The sequence below is a fragment of the Pleurodeles waltl genome, chromosome 1_2 (genome assembly GCF_031143425.1).
Source record: "Pleurodeles waltl isolate 20211129_DDA chromosome 1_2, aPleWal1.hap1.20221129, whole genome shotgun sequence".
Taxonomy (NCBI): Eukaryota; Metazoa; Chordata; class Amphibia; order Caudata; family Salamandridae; genus Pleurodeles; species Pleurodeles waltl.
In genome coordinates this window covers 1,282,729,034-1,282,750,881 of record NC_090437.1, presented here as the reverse complement: position 1 = coordinate 1,282,750,881, position 21,848 = coordinate 1,282,729,034, and the positions used below count along the sequence as shown (strand labels likewise).

At 46.9% G+C, this 21,848-nt stretch overlaps 1 protein-coding gene across 2 annotated transcripts in view; it reads left to right on the top strand.

Moving 5' to 3' along the window:
* Nucleotides 1-21,848, top strand: part of SLC4A11 (solute carrier family 4 member 11) — a 759,568-nt gene that overhangs the window by 170,312 nt on the left and 567,408 nt on the right. The gene's annotated exons all lie outside the window — the stretch shown is intronic.

The following is a 21,848-nucleotide window of genomic DNA, read 5'->3' as shown; positions in this document are numbered from 1 at the left end:
ACCCTCACCCAGCTATCTGTGTGGAGAAGGACTATTGCTTTCAACAACTGGGAGGAAATGCCCCAACTTGCGAGTTTAAATCAGAGTTTCCCTCTTTCTACTCGATCAAATGCAGCTTTATAGCCTATAAAAGAAAGAAAGAGGGACTTGTTGGCATTGGTCAAATAATAGTGCGACAGCCATAAGATTGCCAGTTGTTGCAACCCCTTTTGAGAATCCAGTTTGATTATATACGGGATCAGGTTGTTTGCAGAAGCCCATGTTTCGAGCTCTTCAAAGAATTCCTGCAAAGATTTTTGATTCGACATCTAGGAGTGCTATTAATCGGTAATTTGCTGGGTCGTAAGTCGCACCCCCTTTATAAACGGGGGTGATAGTTGAGCCTCTCCATGCTTGCGGGATGGTGTTGGTAGCAAGAATGCAATTGCAGAGTGTCGAGAGGTGTTTTGTCCAGAAGTCTGGGTCCTCTTTGTACAGGGTGGCAGGGATAACATTGGGTCCCGGTGCTCCCTCATTCCGGCACTTAATAATTCTCATCCTCTCTGTTTCTGAGGGAACAGAAAAGCAGCTGTGTTTTTGAGAGCCGGTGGAGGTACAGACTGATGCTTTTGCCACGCCTACATGGCGCTTGGTTGAAAGACCAAAATGGTATGAGATACTGATACCAGGTGGGCTCAGGCATTAATCAGAGGTAGAAAACAGCGCTCTAAAGGCCTCATTCCTAGGTTCTTTCTGAAGACTGAGAAAGGTGGAATTTAAGTTCCATTTAAGTGTTTTTTTTATACTTTTGTGATGAGGGATTTTGTAAGCTGTGGGGTCTTGTTACTTGAAGCTGCTGATGGTAGGATGCCAGAAGCTCTACTACAAACTTGTCCCAGTTTGTTTGTGGCACTTGCTCAGGGTCTGTGAGGTTCGATTTAAGGAACCATATTCGCTTGACTGTCTCTGCTAGCTCAGGAGTGGTCTTGGAGTACCACTTAATTTGCCACCCATTAGATATATATGTGGCTCATTGCAACGCGTCGGAAAGTTCATGATGTTAAATTGGGTGAGTAAAATGCAGCTCTTGTGGTAAGTGATTGCTCTCCCCTTTGCTTGTTAGTTGAAATTTCAATATTTGGCAGAACAGGGGTAGGGATAAAATTGTATAGTCTATTATTGATCGTAAATTTTGGTTAAAAAATGTAAATGAGGGGGGTTGGCCCGTAAGGTAGCGGCCGTTGGCAGATCGGAGTCCCATTGCTTTGAGATATTTTGAGTTGTTCCCCTAGTTTGTCCCCCTTGCAAGTTCCAGGTAGAACTTGGTCCGGTATCTGCCAGAGAAATGTCTACACCAAAGTTGCTTCGTCAGAGGGTTCAGGTCCCAGCAGGTTCATGTTAAAATCACCGCTTAGGATCAGTTGGAGGCATGGAATGTTATTGACTAGTTCAATATTCTTTCAGCTGATGTGCAGCTTCTAATTTGTAAGTTCCCGGTGGGATTTAGATATTCATTAGGGCTAGATGGAGGGTGGGGGGTGCCTTGTGTCACTGTAAGAACTGTCAGCCGGTTACTGCACGTTACTGGAGAGGTATGATAGTGCCCCTTCATTGTTGAACTGAAATATGTGATGAGTCCACCACTCAAGCGCCCAAAGCGAGCCCTCCTTGTTGCAGGGACATAACTCACAAATTCTGTAATTGTAGGTGGGGATTCTGTCCAAGTCTCTTGCAGCATTATTTTCTGGAATGACGTTGGTTAGTTGAGTAGGCAGTTATCCTCCAGTTTGTCCAGTGGCCCATTAATATTCCAGGAACATGTTGCAAAGTTGGACTTGTCCTCTTCGTTGCTGATGTTTAACCCGTCCTGTCATGGTTGCCTTGATCCTATGCTCAGTACGCTGGGTAACCTGCTCCAGTTGTTCAGGAAGGATGATGCCCCAAAACAGGGTAGAGATGCTGTACTGGGCCGTGCCGTGCAAGTGGAATTCCTTGAGGTCTTGTTGGAAGCACTGGGTGATGGTTGTAACCCTTGACCACCCTGTTGATTTAATAGAGGATGTGGATAAGGGTGTATTGCTGGGGTTATATGTATCCCCAGCTCCTAAATGTAGTACCTACTCCAAGAACTTGCTCTACTATCTCTGCCGAGGTCCAGGTCACTTTGGTTACGTCATTCGTCTGGGGTGCCAAGGGAGGGATATATGCCACTGAGACCATATCCGCCGAGGTAAGATTTGCGGTTTCGGGAAGCTGTCCTAACAACCATAACCATAGAATGTTCCCACGGTTCAGCAGGTCAAATGTGCCTCTTGATCTATATTCCGGGTACAGCAAGGTAGAACATTATGTAGTCCACAGGATATGCCGATTGTGTTGTCCCACTGATTGCAACAAATCTTCTAATTTAATTTCATGGAGCCTGGTTTACGATCCTGCAGACAACATGATGTCGCGTAGGCTCTCATTCTAATGAGACTACTGGATTTTGAGTGCCAGAATCGCCTGCCGTGTGGGAGACTTAGCCTAACCCACTGCTGGTGACGCCTGTCGTTCCAGTCCAGGTTTTGCTCTGGCTAACTAGCAGTGTCTCATCTCTACCCGAGGATAGAGATGACTGGGTAGCCAAGCGCATTACATATTTGGCTTCTCAGGGAAGTTGTGGTGACTCAGGTCACATCCGGTTCTCTCACTTACCATTCAGTCTCATATATAAATGACAAACAGAAGCAGTATATGTTTCAATAGTGAGTTTTAATAAAACGTCTGCATCTTAGATATCAAGGCGTGAGCTGCAATAACCAGGACAACACAACATGAAAGAATTAAAATTGTGACTAGTAGAGTGAAGCTTAAGAACAACGCTATCATGTTGTCACTATTGTCAATGGACTAATCCCTACCTAGGCTAGGATAGAGCACAGCATGTTAAGCTCTAAGTCTGCCCTTCAGGTTCCCTTGGGAAGACATCAACCCCCATACCTGAGCAAAGGCCTGCGGTCCGCGTTAGCATCTGTAGTGAAGCATTCGGCAATCAGCATACAGTTGTGGTTCCCTGGCTGGAATCTCCCTTTAATGTGTAAGGGACAAGGAAGTGTTTTTATAATAACACAGCTGATATTCTGAGAAAGTGTCCCCACGTAAAGAAGTGTATTTTCTACGAATGTTGGAGACTAAACTTCTACCACGTTCACCGGCAATGTACCGTGCTGTAGCCTTGGAAAAAGCACAGAGTGAGCAAGAATGTCTTGTTTGAGAACAGAGTGCTGGCCTAGGCAAAAACAGTTAGACGGAGATAAAACAAGATGGTAAAAATGGTTATTCTAACAATAATAAGACGAAGCTGAATAGAATATATGTAGGTTAAAGTGAAGAGCGGCCTAGTGTGTTAAAATAACGTGCATGGAGCTATAACTAAAATGGCTACACAAAAATGGCATAGGCTTGTAATACAGTCCAGGTGAATGACCATAGGTGTATCTGTGATGCTTAGGATGCCTCATCTTTTCTTGTTGAAGTCACACTGATTTAATTTTGTAGGCTAACACGTGTTTGTCTGCTGTTTTCAAATTTGTAGTAGTCTCTCACCTTCTGTATCTTCCTCATTTTATCCAGAATATTGAGATGGATGCTAGTGATGTGTGTTTTTTTGTTTTTGTTTTAATTGAATTTAATTGAACCTTCGGGATTAATATAATCTTCTGACATAATGGTCTCATTTAATTGGAATAAGAGCATCGTGCTGAGAACATCTGAAATATCCATGTGGCTTTTGACCAGGATTATATTGAGAATGTGATTACTGAAATGTGTCCCAGGAAAGGCCCCCTAACAATATCTGGAGTTAGTGCCTTTACTCCTTTTTGGAGGTGCACTAATTTAGTGAAAACATAACTCACTAAAAACGTAAGCACCTTTATTTTCAGTAACGTTCATTAATCTACAAGGTTATAGAAATATTTCAACAATTGGTCCACAAGCTCAATGTATAGATCAGTCCATATTTTCTCCACAATATTATAATGAACTGCAGCAATATATTCATGATTGTAACAAGTGTCAGTGCATTTTGACCTCTAATCAATGTCACGTTAGAGGAGAATGTATCGAAGTTCACAACATTTTCCCTTATATGATTATGACCACAGTAACTCCCCATTCCCCCCCACCTGCCCCCACACTCCCCAAATATCGAACTATGCTTGAATAGTATATTTTCTGACTTTAAACATTATGCCATTGTGGCAGAAGTTATGCATTTTTTTCATAAGCTTATTGCATGGATTCAGTGTTTAGTATTTTTATTCTACTCCATTCTAGAAGTCTCTCTTCAGTTCTACCAAGCTTCCTCTTTTTTCCGTTGTCATTTTAGTGCTTTAGTCGTTATGGATATAGTTTAAAACCCATATAAATATTAACAGCCTGACATTTCCTCCATTATCGCTCCAGAATCCATCTTGACAAAAATTTTCAAATAAGTCTCATATTGCTCTTTGTGAGACTTTGTAAGACCTTTCTGTGAAGGATTGGGGATATTCAATTCTACCAGAATCCATATTACTCTTAGCATTTCAGGCAGTTCTTTCTCAAAATGAATAAGATCCTTAAATACTTTATGGCCTGCCCCAATGGCATGGAGTAATCTTTACTTAGCAGGCAGTCATTTATGCACATGAAGAACTTCTGTGACAAATACAAAAGAACCTGAATTCACAGTTGGCTAATATTTGTAAGAGATGCATTGCATTTCTGGTAGTGTTCTGGTTTGTATTAATCTCCATACAAACCCTAAAGTACAGATAAATAACACTGTATTAAAGTTTGTATAATGCATAATGCCCATTGTTGTCCTTATACCAGTTGGGTCCAGCAAACCCTTTCTGTTGATAGTGCTGCTACATTTATCAAGTTGATGGGGGTGTGGTCCTTAAGCATGCCAGAGTACTTTCAAATCAAATTCCAGCCTACCATGGGTTCTCAAAAAAAATATTGGTTGATTTGAACTGAAAATGGTTTGCAGTTTTGGAGAAAGTTCAAGTTGCTCAGTTAAGCTAGGTCTACTCTAGCCTCAATGCAAAGGCAGATGCCGAGTCTCTCCAGGTTGCGGGTGAGTGGGGTAACAAACACATTGGAGAAGGTAAGGGAGGGTCAGTTTACACCCCGCCTCTTTCCCTTCTCTTGGTTCGAACAGTCTTGGTCTTCTGCAGACTCTGTTTACTATATTTGCTCAAATAAAGGCACCCTTTATTCGACGCTAATGTTTTCCCATCTGTCTCCCGAATTTGATTTCCATCATCTGCGCCGTTTGCTTGCTACCCTTCAACCATGAGCGGTGGCTCCTGGACAAGCTTCCTTCTGTCTGACACACCCCTGCTCTGTTTACTCCCACTTGCCTGGGTGATGCCAGTTTCAAATACATGCTCTTCTAAGCGAGTCCCATCAATGCAGTGGCATAGACTGGTAACGTACACATGCCAAGGGGAGACACTGAACAGCTGGTAGCTGGCTACCCTGGTAAAGTGATCAGATATCTCTGTGTGGGTTACCATTAGTGCAGCGGCACCAGAGCGCAGAGACCTGAGGGGCTCTTTGATCCATGTTTATTGCTGTAATTTTTAATTCAAATATCATCCAGGGGTCTGTGTCCTTCCTTGTATTAGGGCCCTGGACACACTGGTGGTAATGCTAATATTAGTTACATCTTTCTCCTCCTCGCCACAGTCCAAAACTTAATTTTAGTTCCCAATGCTCTTCTATGAAGGTGTCTCGGTTAGTGAGCTCTTGATACTGGCCTTCGTGGAGGTCTTTAGGTTTTGAATTCAAATCCCGAGAAGGCCTACTCAGCTTTTCACACGTCCAGTTTTGAAGATTTAGTACTATGAAAGTTCGTAATATTAACACTTATTACTTACAGTACTTCGAAGCATGAAAAAAACTGCTGTATTAAGTGCTATATTAAAACAAGCTGTAAATAAACAGGTTATTATGTAACTTGAATGGTATCCTTCTGCACATTTTGTACTATGTATTTGTACTTATTTTTGGCAAAGAATGAAATTGCAGAGGACAAAGGCGCAGCCCATTCTCATTAATATGAGTGAGCAATAGAAGGATAGTGTTCTACATCTATTAATCTTCCTGGCAGTCTGTGGTCCAGGCATTCTTGTCTTAACTTTTCTGAACTGTAAATCTTTATATCTTAGACTTCCAGCAGGGTAGCTAGCTCCTCTCCAGGGGCCACAGAATGCTGCTACAAGTCTTGTCTTCTGCCTTTCCTGTCACTCCACATGTCTCCCCACCTTGAGAACTTGCATTGTTTTCCTGTTTCCAACCGCATCCCTTTATGAGCCTGGCCCATCGTGCTTTCCATATGTTTGGGCCCAGAATCTTGCAGTCATGTTGGAAGGTTTATCCTGCTGCATGTAGTTTACTTAACCACCATTCTTGTTTTCTGATTTGTTCTTAAGTCACAACTGGGAGGCTGGTCCGTCTATCGGGCTGTGGCCCGCAGTGCGGCAGTGTTCTTAGCCACCACCTGATCTACTCAGAGCTCAGATGAGGGCGCTAAGCCTCCCGGTTCAGGGGTGGAAATCGCACCGTCCTGCCCGGCTGGCAGGATGTAGGCTCTCACACAGTGTTCTCCAGTGCTCCCGCAGGGTAAGGATGTGCTTAAGCGGTAACCCCGGGCTGCAGCAGTGAGTGTCTCTGAGGATGCTGAGGGAAGAGTTCCTTATCCGCGCTGAAGGGGAGGTTGCTTACTGAAGGGGAGGGCCTCTTAACCCTGGCATCCACTGGGCCCAGGCCAACAGGCAAGGCAGCACATGTCACGCGCTATGCCCAGCAGAATACAGCCCTCCAAATAAAGTGCTCTCCTTACATTGTACAAATAAGTGACCAATTTCCCTTCCAGTGCTTTGGGACAGCAGAAAAATGCAGGGGCAGTTGGGGGTGGGTGGGGGGGTGGCACACCACCCAGCCCCTGGAGATAGCAGATGGGGGAGCACAGGACTGCAAGGCTCAACAAACAGGCCAGCACAAGAGTTGCAGGCAGTGGCAGTTACTCCTAGTGACCCAGCAGGTCACAGGTCAGCACAAAAGCAGCAGTCCAAGACGGTTCCTGGTGAGTCCTTCCAGTAGTACTCTGTGTCCAATTCAGTAGTCCATTCATGTCTAAAAATGTGGGTGGGGGGGGGGGGAAGCCCCCTGTACTTATACTCAGTTTTGCTAAGCACTTCCAAACAGGGAGAGAAGAGGTTCCAACCAGTTATAACTAGTTCTAGGAGTGTCCCCACTCTTCTTCAGCGCAGGCTCCAGACATCAGTTGGGGGTAAACAAGCCCTTTGTGAGAGACCAGAGCACAGCCTTTACAAATGCAGGTGTGCCTGCCTCCCCTTCTCTCAGCCCAGGAAGACCATTAAATATGCAGATGCACCTCTGACGCCTCCACTCTCCCTATGTACAGGCTGTCTGAAAAGTGTGCATAAAGCCCAGCTGTCACTGTGCCCCAGATGGGGATTGGAGTCAAGCTGCAAAACACCGGAGTTAAAAGCACAGAGAAATGGTCATTTTCTAAAAGTGGCAATTTCATGATGGTAATAAAAAAAAAAAATCCACTTACACCAGTAAGCAGCATTTCCCATCACCATTACAACAATACAAAACATGCCTATGTTACCCCTCATAGATCAGGCAGTACCACCCAGATGTAAGGTAGGGCATTTCCAGTGCAATTTTATGAGAAGGCAGTACTTATAGCAGTGAGAAACCAAATAGGCTGTTTGTCACTACCAGGACAAGCCACACAACTAGGCACATGTCCTGTCTTCTACATACATAGCACCATCCCCATTGGGCTAGTAAGGGCCTTCCTTAGGGGTGATTTACATGTAGTAAAAGGGGAGTTCCAGGCCTGACAAGTAAATGTAAATGCCAAGTCCCCGTAGCAGTAAACTGCGCACACATGTCCTGCACTAGCAGGCCTCAAACAGGTTTGTAAGGCTACTTCTGTGGGTGGCGCAAGCTGCGCTGCAGGCCCACTAGTAGCATTTAATTTACAGGCCATGGGTATAGGATACCACTGTACAAGGGACTTACAGATAAATGTGCCAATCGGGTATAAGCCAATCATACCAAGTTTACAAAGGAGATCACATGCACTTCAAGACTGATCAGCAGTGATAGTGACCACAGTCATAACATCAGGTTATGGTTTAAGGGTAAAAATAAAAATAGGGGAAGGAAGTCAAAAAGTTTGGGTAATGACCTTTTAGAAAGGGTCAGGTCCAACAGCTACCAATGGGGTGTCACATGAGTTGTGACCCAGAAATAGGATAGTCCAATCCAAATCTACCATATGACATCCTGGCCCCAAGAATTAGTAGATGCAAGTCCTTGTATTAGACAAATGATCCTGATGTTGTTGTCTTCCAGGTTTATCAAAATGTTTCAGTTCTAATGTAAATACACACATCCAACAGCCGACACATGTTTTGTGGTACAGAATTTTTCAAGGCTGCAAGTACGAAATTATTTATATTTATATATATATCTATATAAGTATGTATGTGATTTAACCTAACTTGTTTATAGGTCAACACAGGTATTATCCATCCTCTTTCAGTTTTGTGTCAAGTATATTGTAAGGCACTTAATCCACCAGCAATCCCAAAAGTATATCTAAAATATATTCAGTTAGGTGAGTACCAAGGCTAGTGAAAAAATTAAAGTATGTATCCCTTAACGTCCATCTTTGCTCTTTCCGAAAAAACATAAACATACTGGATGAAAATGTCATATCTCAGGAGATTCCTATAAAAGAAGGTTGCAGAAGCCCGAATTAATATTAACCAGGGAAAGGAAACAGCTTATGCATCGGCTATACTTTGTTTGAGCACGGCTAATACCTGCACTCTCGAAGGGTACTCATTGGGAGGCCAAGGCTCCTACTGTGGCAGATGGGCCCCCAGGAGTAGGTGGGGGGTAGCTCATCCAACACACATGGGCGTGGGTCGACCTCTTGGGGTCTCTGCAACACCAACGAAGAGCACTCAGGGGATTGACTATTGCGATATGTCTAATTGGTCCTTTTGACATTTATGACCTGTTAAGCCATGTTAAGGGTATGACTGTCCTTCATTAGGTTGAGCGTTGGCGTTCGATCTGGTGTATACTTAAGTATACTTATACTGTAGAAGGAAGCAATTTAATTTGTTGGTTGGAGTGTCCTTAAAAGTAATTCTTGCATGCTAGTTGTCAGGTCTGCCTTTCTCCTTCCTTTTTTTCTGTTTCAGAACAGTGACTATTACTGTATTGTTCCACTTTGATTTCTTTAGCTGTTGCTGTGACAGACTTTTGTTTTCCATTCCTTTGATGCTACCTTTCACTGTGTTTTATTGCAGCATTTTGTTCCTTCCACTTCCTCCCACGCTCTTGTCATTTGTTTTGGCTTTATTCCAGTGCTGTCCTCCTAGCTCTCCAGGGCCCCTCCCTGCCATTACTCACGACATTGCGCACAGGGCATTGCTTATCTCGTTTATAGGACCATAAATCTTCTCCGGCTTCTCTGCTAATTTCATTAGAGCTTTGTTGAAATGGTGGACAAGAATGCTTGTCTTTTATTCCTTGTGTTAATCTGTGCTTTGTTTCAATGTGTTTAAAGGGGGCATTTTTGTTACGTTTTGGCATAGCAGCTTTACAGTGCTAGTTTTCTTTAGTGCTGGGAACTAGCTGATGCACACGAATGGAAAGTGTAGCCACTCGTGTTTGAAGTTAGAGGGGCTGCCTCCTTCCCCAAAAATCACGAGGCCCTTCCAGCAGTGCTTGCAATACGTCCCACTGACAGACCCCAGCAGAGGGGACGAGTGGGGCTGATTGCATTGCAAATGCTTGTTTTTATTGCTGGTTTCCTTTTCCCTAATTGACATTGATTCTGACTTCTATGCCCTTGTAATGAGGTAGTAAAAGAAACTGGTCAGAGCGCAAGGCCTGAACTGATTTGTACAACTTAATTTTCACATGATGCAATTCTCGATGTTGCCACTGTCCCCTATTCTGATTTGCAAGCATAAACATTTTAGAATATTTCAGTATTGGAAATTAATTTCCAATAATTTGGATTTTTGTTGTGGGAACACCAGAGTGCATTTCTAATGTAAACTTCCCATGTCTCTTTTTATGGACTTAAGTTGGTCATTTAACTGCCAAATGTTTAAAATATCAACCACAATTAAACCTGATCCTAGCCACGAGTGTCTTTATTGCACACACTGGATGTGACATGCATGGCCCCCTAGGCACAGCCCAGAACCTTGACATCAGTTCTTTACTTTCAACTTAATCAGTGCTGATCGTTTTTTATTCTTGTTTTTGCTTTAGCTCCCAAATTTGTGTATTGGGGATGTCCCCTAAGAAACCCGTGAGCTTTAAACCCTGTAGAGCCTGTCACGGGCATACGTCTGACAGGCCACTACCTGGTTTACCTATGGTAACTGGAGCTGGGCCACCACTCCACAAGTCCTGCGATGACTGCAGTGTGATGAACCCTAAGGTGTTCCAGGAACGTACCTTGAAGCTCTTGGACACTGCGCCACTACAGGTCCTGGTCGGGTTGAGGGTTCCATGTTGAAGGTCCTGAGTCCGCTCCCAATATCACTCCCATTGGTCGTCTACGAAGTCTACATCTTTGTTGGGCAAGAAGGCGGCCAATATGTCAGTCCTTTTCGACTTCACTGTGCCCGTCCAAGTCATTGGATGAGGTGCCAAAACTATTTTACAAGTCTATGCCATACTCTCTCCTTTCCCACACTCAGTCCGCATCGGAGTCTGTTTCATGCCTCACTGAAATTCAAAGAGCAGGAGCAACCCCTGCCCAACAGATGAAATTCTGAGGCAATGCATTTCCTATTTGGGTGAGCCTACCCCTATGGAGCTCCTTTGTGTCCCAGTGGTTCTGAAGGTGCTCTGACTGGATTCCTGCTGGTGGGTTCACCCTCTGCTCCACTTGGGCCCTTTGGATCCATTCCTTGTTCGACTCTGGACACAAATCCACAGCCTTCACAAGTCTGTTCCAGTGGTGCCTTTCCTGATGCTGCCAACTTCTTAGTGGCACCAATCTCGCTGTAATTTCTGATTCAGTAGTGAGGCACACTGTTTACTCTGGCGCTGACTGGGTTAAAGAGCCTCTGGGTCAGAGACATGGTACTTTTTTTAAAATCTGACTGGTCCTGTGCAGAATATGATTTGGGTGGATCTGAGGATCCTTGTCATTATTCTGACCTCCTTTAGGGGTGCTTGCCCAGGATAACTTATGAGTTATGAGGAACTGAATGAGGTCAGTGGTCTGGGCACCTCACCAGAGACTGGCCTGGTTTCTACTAGTGTGGCTATGGAGAAAGGGATTCATTTGCCATGGTGGTACAGATGGCTAAGGTCCTAGACCTTACACTGCCCTCAGTAGGAAAGACCGATGTCTTGACAGACATGCTTCAACCCAGGGTAGCTTTCACAGAACATCTTCTCCCCTTTAATTAAGCTCTCACTGATAGCCTGCTTGGGGCCTGAGCCAAACCCTGCACAAGATGTTCGGCCACCGTTTAAAAAAAAAATATTTTTATTGATTTTATGTTCCAGTCATGTAATACAAATTGTTCAATTTTCAACCACAGGATAACCCAGTACAATATCTGGTAACTAAACCATTTAACAATCACAAACCCCCCCAATAATCACAAGACGGATCACTTCCAATTTTACAGTATCATTTCTAACTACACCCGCCATGAGTTTACCCTTGCTATTTATCTTATGAAGGTATTCGCCTGTGACCAGTGTGGGCCCTGTTTTGCATGCGTTAGTTCCCTGGCTGATTAACGGGGGCACCATTCAAAATAATAAATGCAGGCAGTTGCCCATGTTTCCTACTCCTCGTGTATCGCTGGTACTACAGTAACGGGGATTTGACGGTATGTTGCTATGAGAGAGGGGGATAGGGGTGATGCGCATATGCTGTAGAGCCTGGGTGTCCTCTGGGTTTTAATTTTTGTAGTGGGAGATGCAGGGTAATTTGTGTCGTAGTTATTGCAAGTGTGTGTGTTCCCACATTCAAGGGGGGCATCTCATCGTTTTTGGCCTCCAATTTTGTTACCAGATCGTCCCAGGTGGTGCACCCTGTGTGTTGTCTCCCCTCGCGTACCATACGTTTTAGTACCTGGTGTTCAGTACGAGCCCAGCGTAGTATTAGAGAGTGCCAGGATTTCAGGTCGGGAGCCTTGGGGGCTTTCCAGTGTATCGCTATTAGTCTTTTATACATTAAAAAGGCTAAGTCTATAAACTTGTGTAGGTATCTTTGTTTTTTTGGTCTCTTTCTCAGACCCAGTAGGCAGGACCTGGGTTCTGCTATCAATGCAAGCCCCGTTAGCTCGGATACCTCCCCTACCACCTCCACCCAGGCCGTTTGTATTTTAGAGCAATCCCATACCATATGGTAGAATGGTGCTGACGGTGTTTTGCATCTTGGGCATACTGGCTCAGAATCGGGAAACATACGCTTTATCCTGGCTGGTGCGAGATATGTTTGATGCATGAAATTGAATTGCGTGTACCTAAATCTGGGATTCCTTGACACACCGCGGGTGTGGGATAAGACTTCTGGCCAATCTGCCTGTGGGATCGGTGTGGGGAGTACTGCGTTCCAACTCCCCCAGGCTTTCCCCACCTGTGGTTCAGGAGTCTTGTTAAGTGTTTTGTATAAGTTGGATATTATTTTTGTTTGGTCATTATATTGTAAAAGCTGGTGAATTACTGGGGAGATCGCTGGTTCCAAAATTCCTGCCCCCCATATTTTCCTTACTTCGTGGCATACAGCGTGGTATGTCAGGAACTGACCCGGGCTTATCTCCGTGAGGGCCTGGAGAGCCTCAAACGACATTAATTTGCCATCCTCAAAGCAGTCTCCTACTGTCTGTATTCCTGCTTCACTCCACACCCTCGCAGCTTGCATTCCGGCTGCTGTCCCCACCAATAAGTAGTTGAGTGGTATGTGTGGGGAGTACGGAAACTTATCCGCTCCTTTTTGCACATATTTAGCCCAACACACGTGTGCAACTGCAAGCAATGGGTTGACCTGTTCCGTTTTGGGGGGCTTAGATGACAGCCAATTTATGAGAGGGGTCCCGTTCCGCCGAGGCTCTAAACTCATGGGTTCTGCCTGCTCTGGTCTGTGGATCCAATGTTGGACCCACTGGAGTTGCGCAGCTGCATAGTATCTTTCAAAATTAGGGGTTCCCAGGCCGCCGTTATCTAGCGGGCGCTGTAGCGTGGTTAGTGCCACCCGTGCTCTGCCTCCACCCCAGATGAGCTGCAGTAGAGCTGTGTTTAAATTGCCAAAAAAGCTTTTGGGAATCAGTATAGGCAGGGCCGCAAAATAATATAGCAGTCTAGGTAGGATCAACATGTTGGCAATCGCCACCTTGCCGGGTGGCGAGAGCGGGAGCTTATTCCAGAATTGCAGGGAGCCTTTTATGGAGATTAGCGCCCTCCCCAAATTCCCGTGTCTCAAATCTTCTGTGCTATGATATATGTTTATCCCAAGATATTTAAATGTTGTCGGGCACCACTTTAGGTGCCCTAGCCTAGGGGCATCCTGATTGTTGGGAGTCCTCTTCGCCAGGGGAAACACACAGGACTTCTCCCAGTTTACCACAAGGCCTGACAGGCTTCCGAATTCAGCCAATAAGGATATTACAGAGGGAATAACTGCACAGCCATTTCTGATATATATTAAAGCATAATCTGCGTATAATGAGACCGTGTGGTATAACCCGTTTCTAATTATTCCCCATTCGTGTTCCATGAGGCGTATTCTCGCCGCTAATGGCTCCATTGCTATGGCAAACAATAGCGGGGATAGGGGGCAGCCCTGCCGTGTACCCCGGGAAATCGGGAAACTATCAGAAATCACCCCGCCCGTCTTCACCCTCGCACTTGGATTGGAATACAATGTCCGGACCCAACGGATTAAATTAGGGCCTATTCCCATGCGTGCCATTGTTGCCAACAAGAAATCCCACTCCAGAGTATCAAAGGCCTTTTCTATGTCTAGTGAGAGCACCATTTCCTCCTGTGCATCACGGGGGGTGTCCCCCATTATACTCAACAGTCTGCGAATATTTAGGAAGGTGTTACGCTTTGGAATGAAGCCATTTTGGTCCGTATGTATCACCGAGTGCATGTGGGGGGCCAATCTATTAGCTAATATTTTGCCTAATATTTTGCAGTCGGTATTTAGAAGCGACAGTGGTCTATAGGATTTGACGTCCGTATGATCTCGGCCCTGTTTAGGGAGTACCACTATCATAGCTTCCCTTTGGGATATAGGTAGGCTTTCTTTAGTCCACGACTCTGTGAACACTCCTAGCAGATGGGGTTTCAGGCTGGGTAGATAAGCTTTATAATAATCCGAGGGGAGGCCATCTGACCCGGGTGCTTTGTTCCTGGGCAACTGCGCAAGGGCTAGTTCTATTTCTTCTGTTGTTATGGGGGATTCGATTATGTCTCTATCTGTTTGTGATAGTTGGGGCAGGAGGGAGTCCGCAAGAAAAGCCTCAAGTTGTGTAGCTGTGCACGAGGTGCGTTTAGTGTATAAGTTTGAGTAATAATTCCTAAATGTCTCGTTTATTTCTACTTGTGTGGTAGCCATCTCTTGCGCGCCCGCGCGAATGGCACCTATCGGGGCTTGCTGTCTATCTTCGCGGAGTAGCCAAGCTAGCATTCTGCTTGATCTATCTCCTTCCGTATGCAGTCTAGTTAAGTAGTAGTTATAGTTGTGACAGCGAAGTCTGCTGTCTACATCATTATATTTTGAGCGCTTTTCTTTGAGGACGGTGTTGGAAATTTCCCCTAGTGCTACCGCTTTTTCCGCTGTTCTTAGCTCCTTCTCTAGTTTGCTAATCTCTGCCTGTAGGGAGCGTCTCACTCCCCACGTAGTGGATATGCATACTCCGCGTGTTACTACTTTATGGGCGTCCCACTCTGTCGCCCGAGTTGTTGCAGACATAGCGTTTATTTCCCAGTATTGGCTTATAGACTTCCCCAATATTTCGGTGAATGCTTGGTCTTGTAAGGCCTCTGCCTGAAATCTCCAAGTGGGGACTGCCTGACGTGCCCTACCCCAGTTCAGTATTACTCTCAGAGGCGCATGATCCGAGAGCGTCTTTGCTAAATATTCAGATTCGGTGACCAGTGCCCCTATTTCGCGAGTGCCCCATATTATGTCTATTCTAGTATGGATGTTGTGTGGTACTGAGTAAAATGAATACTCTTTTTGTTCTGGATGACCTAGTCGCCATATGTCATGGAGTCCCATAACGTTTGCCCATTCTTGCAGGGGACCTGTAGGTTTCCTATTGGTTAGTGAGCTTGAATAGGTACTGGTTCTATCCAATACTGCAGATGGGGTACTATTAAAATCGCCGCCCCAGATGGTTAAGGCCATGGGGTGGGACAGCAATGTTGGAGTGAGAGTGGAAAGAAAACCCGTGATGCCACTGTTTGGAGCGTATACCCCGACCATTGCCATTTGTCTGCCATCTAGTCTACCTTCCACCACTACGTATCTCCCACCCTGATCTATCTTGTGTGCTGTCAAGAGGAATGGAACTCCTGCCGCCATCCAGATCAACACCCTCCTTGCGAATGCCGAGTATGTTGTGCCTATCAGCTGACCTCCCCATTTCGTGCGCAGGTCGCGTAGGTCCCCCTCTAACATGTGTGTCTCTTGCAAAATAGCTATATGTACTCCTAGTCGTTTGAGCCGTGCATGCACTCTGGCCCGTTTACTCAGCGCCCCAAGACCCCTAATATTCCATGTTACTATGATATACTGGTTTTTAGTGTTATTGCGGGAAGACATCATTTGGGATTCTGAGGGTGCATTGCTGTGTTACGGATCTGGGGTCTAGGATTGGCCCATCTGGTCACTGCCATTCTGTAGCTGGTATTTAAATCTAGCGGGCGCAGGTGTTCAACTTGTGCATTAAGTGATTCCGGAGCTTGCGTTTCTACTGGGCTATCAACCCCTACTTCCCTTATTAAACCCCCTACACTACTTTCAACTACTGTGAAACTACTAAACTTAAAAAAACGTGAAATAACCCATATCCGGTTGGATTTGCATAGTGGGATTCTCATATCGTTCAGATGTGGCTCTTATAGGGGGCTCACATCTTTCCGCAGACTTAGTCCGCTGATTTCGTCAGGCGCCCCACCTAGGTATGAATTTGTTCCCTCTGGCCCCGCCCGCCAATCATATTCCGCCCCGTGCGCCCCCTATCCTTTAATCTAGCGTTTATGTCAAAGATACATATTGTTGGAGGCACCTTGTCCCCACACCTCGGCGGTACCACAAAGTCTCTGCAGAGTTACGGGTTTCAAGCATCAACGCTGGTGGTCTCACTGGGAGTATGCGTATAGTTTTAAAGTTCGTCAGCAGTTCTGGGGGTGACCTTTGGGCCACCTAGTTCTCCTGTTAACGTGGATGTGGAGCTGGCTGTGTCTGAGTCCGATCCCAGCTCTGGGGGTTTTCTAGCTATTGCACTGTGACTTTGCATGTGTAACGGCGTCTCTTTTAGCACTTTTGCTCTTTCTTCTGCTGCTTGCCAGTCATTGGGCTGGCCCCTGGTGCGTCTTTTGGATCGCTTTCTTGCAGCAAGAGTTTGCCATTTCTCATCCCCTTCCTTGTCTTCCCGGGGGTGTGCTAGGCCCTTGGCGTGGAGCCATGTCCAGGCATCTTCGGGGTTTGTGAATAAATGGGTGCGGTCCTCCATTACTACCCTTAATTTGACAGGGAAGAGCAGGGCATATTTTATGTTATGTTCCCGTAGGCGTTGCTTAATTTTGATAAAAGAATTGAGTTGGTTCTGCACCTCTTGTGTAAAGTCTGGGTATGCGTTAATGTTCGAATCTTCATATTTGAATGGTCCTTTACTGCGGAATTGTTGCAATATTGCATCTCGATCTCTGTAGTACAAGAACCTAGCAATCAATGGTCTGGGGGACTGGCCGGGGGTCTACCCGGAATTCTGTAAGCCCTTTCAACTGAAAAAAACTTAGATGGAGGCCCATTTAACACCTCCTTGATTAGCCACTGCTCTAGGGAAATTTCTGATTCCAGTTGTCGCATGCTTTCTGAGAAACCCAGAAACCTCACGTTATTGCGACGCGCCCTGCTCTCCATTTCCTCTGATCTCCTCCTAAGTACCTTCAGCTCCTCATCAATGCGCTGGATCTGCTTTTGGTTTCCTTGCGCTATTGGAGTTAAGTCGGCTATTTCAGCTTCTGTTGTTTTCACTTTTTCAGCTAGGCTTCGGTGGTCCACTCGCAGAAGGTTCAAGTCCTGCGCAACTGCGTCTATTCTGCTCTCCAGAGATGATTTAGTGTCCAATATTGCCTGCAGTACTTTCTCAAACTGAGCAGAATGCGCAAGAAGTGTACCCTCCAGTGACTGTAGGGATGGGTTAGATTGTTGGTCGGCCGACGTTAATCCTTGAGTGGTTCGGTCTGAATTCTTAGTTGCTTTGGCTCTGCCGGCCATTTTGGCTGTTTCGAGATCTCCTCCCAATCTACAGTGAGTTCGCGCTTTTAGTCCACTTAGTTCGTTGTTTTAAACTCTTACTGAGAGACCTGGGTGTGGTGTACACATTCGTTGTTAAGAGCGTGAGATTGACCAGCAATGCCAAGGGATGTTGTAGCCTTATTCAGGCGTGTTGGTTGCCTGGGGCCTTGTAGCCATAGACAGGCGCTGCAGCCATTGATTAATTTAGTGGTCCGGCGCTGGGTTCTCGTGGGACTGTCTGCAGGACCCACCGGGGCGTGCGGGGAGCGTAGGAGCTGGCGGGGAGCACTCTCTCCCACTTGTATGATGGCTGGGCTTGGTGCCAGAGGTTCCCCCTAATGTAGGGGGAGCGTATTTGAGGGCCGGGGGAGGCGGCACCGCGTGGGAAAGACCGCAACACAGGATAAACGACAGGCGCCGCCGATGGGCTTCATTTAGTGGAGGACAGTCATGTCAGGTGCCCAGCGCAGGGGGGTCTAGCGCAGGCCACGCGCCCGCTTCGTGCACCAGCCGTCCGCACCGCGCTGATTACCAGATCCAAGCTCTTGGGGGCACGCGGCCCACACCGGTCCTGCGCCCCTGAATTAATGGTGAAGTGGGGTGGGGGGGTATGTCCAATAGTCCAGGAGCTTCCCCGCAGCGTTAGTTTTAATTTTTTCACCCCCCCCAGATGCCCTCCTCACCTCATTCCTCTCGCTCCTTCTTTAAACCTCCTGCGTCCTTTTAATTTGCCATAGCGATGAATCTTCACTCCTGGGCAGGGATGCCCCTTCTCTGTGCTCCTCTGGCTTATGCACGTCCAAGATGGCGCTCTGGCCCCTCGTGCGCCTCAAAAAAAAAAAAAAAAAACATTTAAAAACATTTCTCAGTGCGGCCCGCTCGCCCGCGGCGCCTCAGCCCCCCCGGGCGCCTGCACGCACAAGAGTGAGAGGCGGCCGAGCAACGCGAGAGCGCGACCGGGGCCGCAGGAGCAACCCCTCCCGCTCCTCACAGCACCCGGCGCGAGCCCGCGAAACACGGCTCCGGTGCGCGGAGCCCGCTACACACAGCGGACGCTCCGGTCCTCCCCAGTCGGACCGCCGTCCCAGCCACTCCAACAAGGCTACGGGGGGCGCCTTTCAGGATGTTTTCATCCAGCCGGGGACGGAGCGCTCAGATCAAGCGACCTTCCCGGCCGCCATTTTGGCTCCTCCCCGGCCACCGTTTTACTCTAAAGATCCTGCATCCCTTACCAGCATCCCACCCAGGAGAGCCGGGTCATACCAGGCCTCCACATCGAAGGTTAACCCTGGTGTGTTCCCCACCACACCACTGGATCCAAGAGGCTTGACACCTTTGGCAAGATGATTTTCTCTTCCACCAGCCTTGCACTGTGGTAAAGTGAATACAGTGTGCCACTTGGGCTGGTATTCCCCACAGCATGAGACTTGGTTGTGAAAATGTTGCCTATAGTCTCAGAAGAGGACCAAGTCACCCTGACCCAGGCTATTGCTGACAGCAGGGACGCAGCAAAGTTCATGATTCGCTCCGGTCTGGAAACACTCTATTTATTGCCACACCTGTCGTAGGTCTACTGCTTCTTTGGGCAAGACTAAGCATTCCTTATGGACATGCCCTTTGATGGCACTTGCCTGTTATGCAGCTAAGCAGATTCTGAGCTCGAGCACTTAAAGGACAGTAGGGCCACCACTTGGTCATTGGGAGTATCAGTGGCCCCACACAGCACCATTCTGCCTTTCTCTTCCTCCATTGCTACAGTAGGGTTTACCAGCTCATCCATTTCAATCCGGCCACCACAGCCATCATTCTCCCCAGTCCTTTCATGGCCATGGCCCCCACGAGTAACGTGGTACCCAAAGCCAGAGATCTGCGCTGTCTGCCACGAACAACGTAAGACCCAAAGTCTGAGAACTTCACAGTCCGCCTCTGCCTGGCATCCTCAGTCTCCAAGCCCCTTTAATATGACATCACAGGCAGCCTGTCGGCAGCAGGATCAAGCATCACTGACCCTACTACAGTAGAAGCTACCAGCCACATCCATTTCGCCCCAGCCACTGCAGCCAGCAGACGCCCCAGTCCTTTCATGGCCATGGTTCCTATTAGCAGCGTGGTATCCAAAGCCAGAGAACTTCCCAATCTGCCACCCCCTGGCAGCCTCGGTCTCCAAATCCCTTCAGTATGCCCTCACAACATCAGACAACCCTTCAGCATCAAGATCAAGCACCACCTGCCCTGCTGGTAGTTCAGAACTTTGGACAAATGGGTACTCCACATTGTTCAGTGGGGTTACACTCTTCCATTCAGAGAAACCCTGCCACCCATATCACCATCCTCCTATCGGATGATGGAGGACCACCGCTCCCTGCTGCGTCAGGAACTTTTGGCCAAAGGAGCTATCCAGAGTGCACCAACATCAAAAGCAGGTCGTTGTTCACACTTCTTTCTGTTGCTGAAGAAGGGCTGAGGCCTTTGCCCTATACTAGACCTGCGTCCTCAACTCCCAACTGAAAAGGAGAAATTCAAAAGACTCTTGTTGGATTAATTCCTATCTGTCCTAGAAACATAATGGTAGCGCTGGACTTGCAGGACTCGTATTTCCATATACCTGTCCTGTTCAGTTCACGGTGGGCCACGGGCACTTTGCATTTGCTGTATCCCACTTTGGCCTTACTGATGCCTCTTGTGTGTTAAGTGGTTGCAATTGTTGCAGACCATCTATGGCGGTCAGGGTTCCATTCTTCCCCCTACCTCACAGACTGGCTGTTGAAAGTGAGCTCACCCGGGCTGTTGACCTCTAAACTACGGCAGACCTCCTGCAGGGTTTCAGCCTCTATTCTGGATTTCAGTGAGACCTTGAGGCTGCTGGGTCTCCTGGCCTCTTGCGTCCTGCTGGTACAACTTGTCTGCTGGCATATGTGCACTCTTCAGTGGGACCTGAAGTCCCATTGAGTGGATCATCAGGGGCACCTCTTCGACCTGGTCTAGATATTGGAAGGAGTTGCAAAAGACCTTCAGTGGTGACTGAGATTGGGTCAGAGGCAGAGCCCTCTTCCGTCCCCACCCAGATCTCAGTGGTGACCAATGTCACTCCTAGATTGGGGGTACCATCTTTGAGGTGAAGATCATAGGATTCGGGCCTATGATGGAGTCTCAGCACCACATCAGCCTCTCAGAGGTGAGAGCTATTCAATTGGCATTGAAGGCCTTCCTCCCTTCCATCCAGGGAAGGCTAGTTCAGTTGTACATAGATAGCACCATCGCCATGTTGCACTGCAGCAAAGAGGGTGGGGTCCTAGCCCTGTGCCTCTTTCCATGGTTGGAACGTTTTCTGGGTATGCAATACCTGGTGGGTCTGGGGACGACAGGACAGGCAAACTTAACTGTCAATGCCTTAGCTCTTGCGAACTTTGGTTGAATGTATTTGCCACCACTGAGATCCTGCAGTGTCAGCACTTGTGTGCCCTAGAGTTGACCGAGTGGCTCTCGCTGAGACATTTTGTCTCGGGCACGGGTGGATGGAATTATTCTGCAGTGTTTTTTTTTTTAATTTTTGTATTTTTTATTATTTAACGGGGGTGGAAGAGGGTGCAGTCCCTATGTCTAAAAACCACTGCAGATGCATTTTAATCTGCAGTGTTTTTTAAACAGTTACTGCTCCGCCTTCCAGCTCTGTTTAATCCACAGCAGAGCATGCCCCTCAGTGCCTTTACAGAAGTATGTAAGGTCCGTGAGTGGTATGCCCTGCAATGCATTGCCCCAAGTGCCCTTATGTAAGTGTTTGGATGCTGCGTGATATGCACTGGACAAACATGTTGACCCCCTGTATCCTTGTCCTGTTGCTGTTTTTGACTTTTGCCCCTGGCAAAGCCTTGCTCTGGGCCAAAGATTGCTTGGGCCATCGCAGTTTTTTTTTTTTTTTTACTGTTGTGCAGTAAACCTTCCCTGTTCAAGTCAACTGTTGCCATACGTTTTCTGAAGGGTTCAAACATGTTTCCACCCACCCCTTTTATTATGCCCAATGGGACCTTAATTTTTTTTTTTTTTTTTTTTATCTATGGGCCCATGCACAGTTGTCTCTTAAGACTCCTGATCACGTTTGTCATCTTGGGGCCAGTTCATCTGACAGCAGAGTCGGCGAGCTTCAGGTGCAGTGTTTACCCTCTAGACACCACCTTGTTCCAAGACAAAATAGTTCTCTGCACCCGTGCCTCCTTTCTGCTTAAGGTGGTAATACCCTTCCAGGTTAAAGGATCACACTACT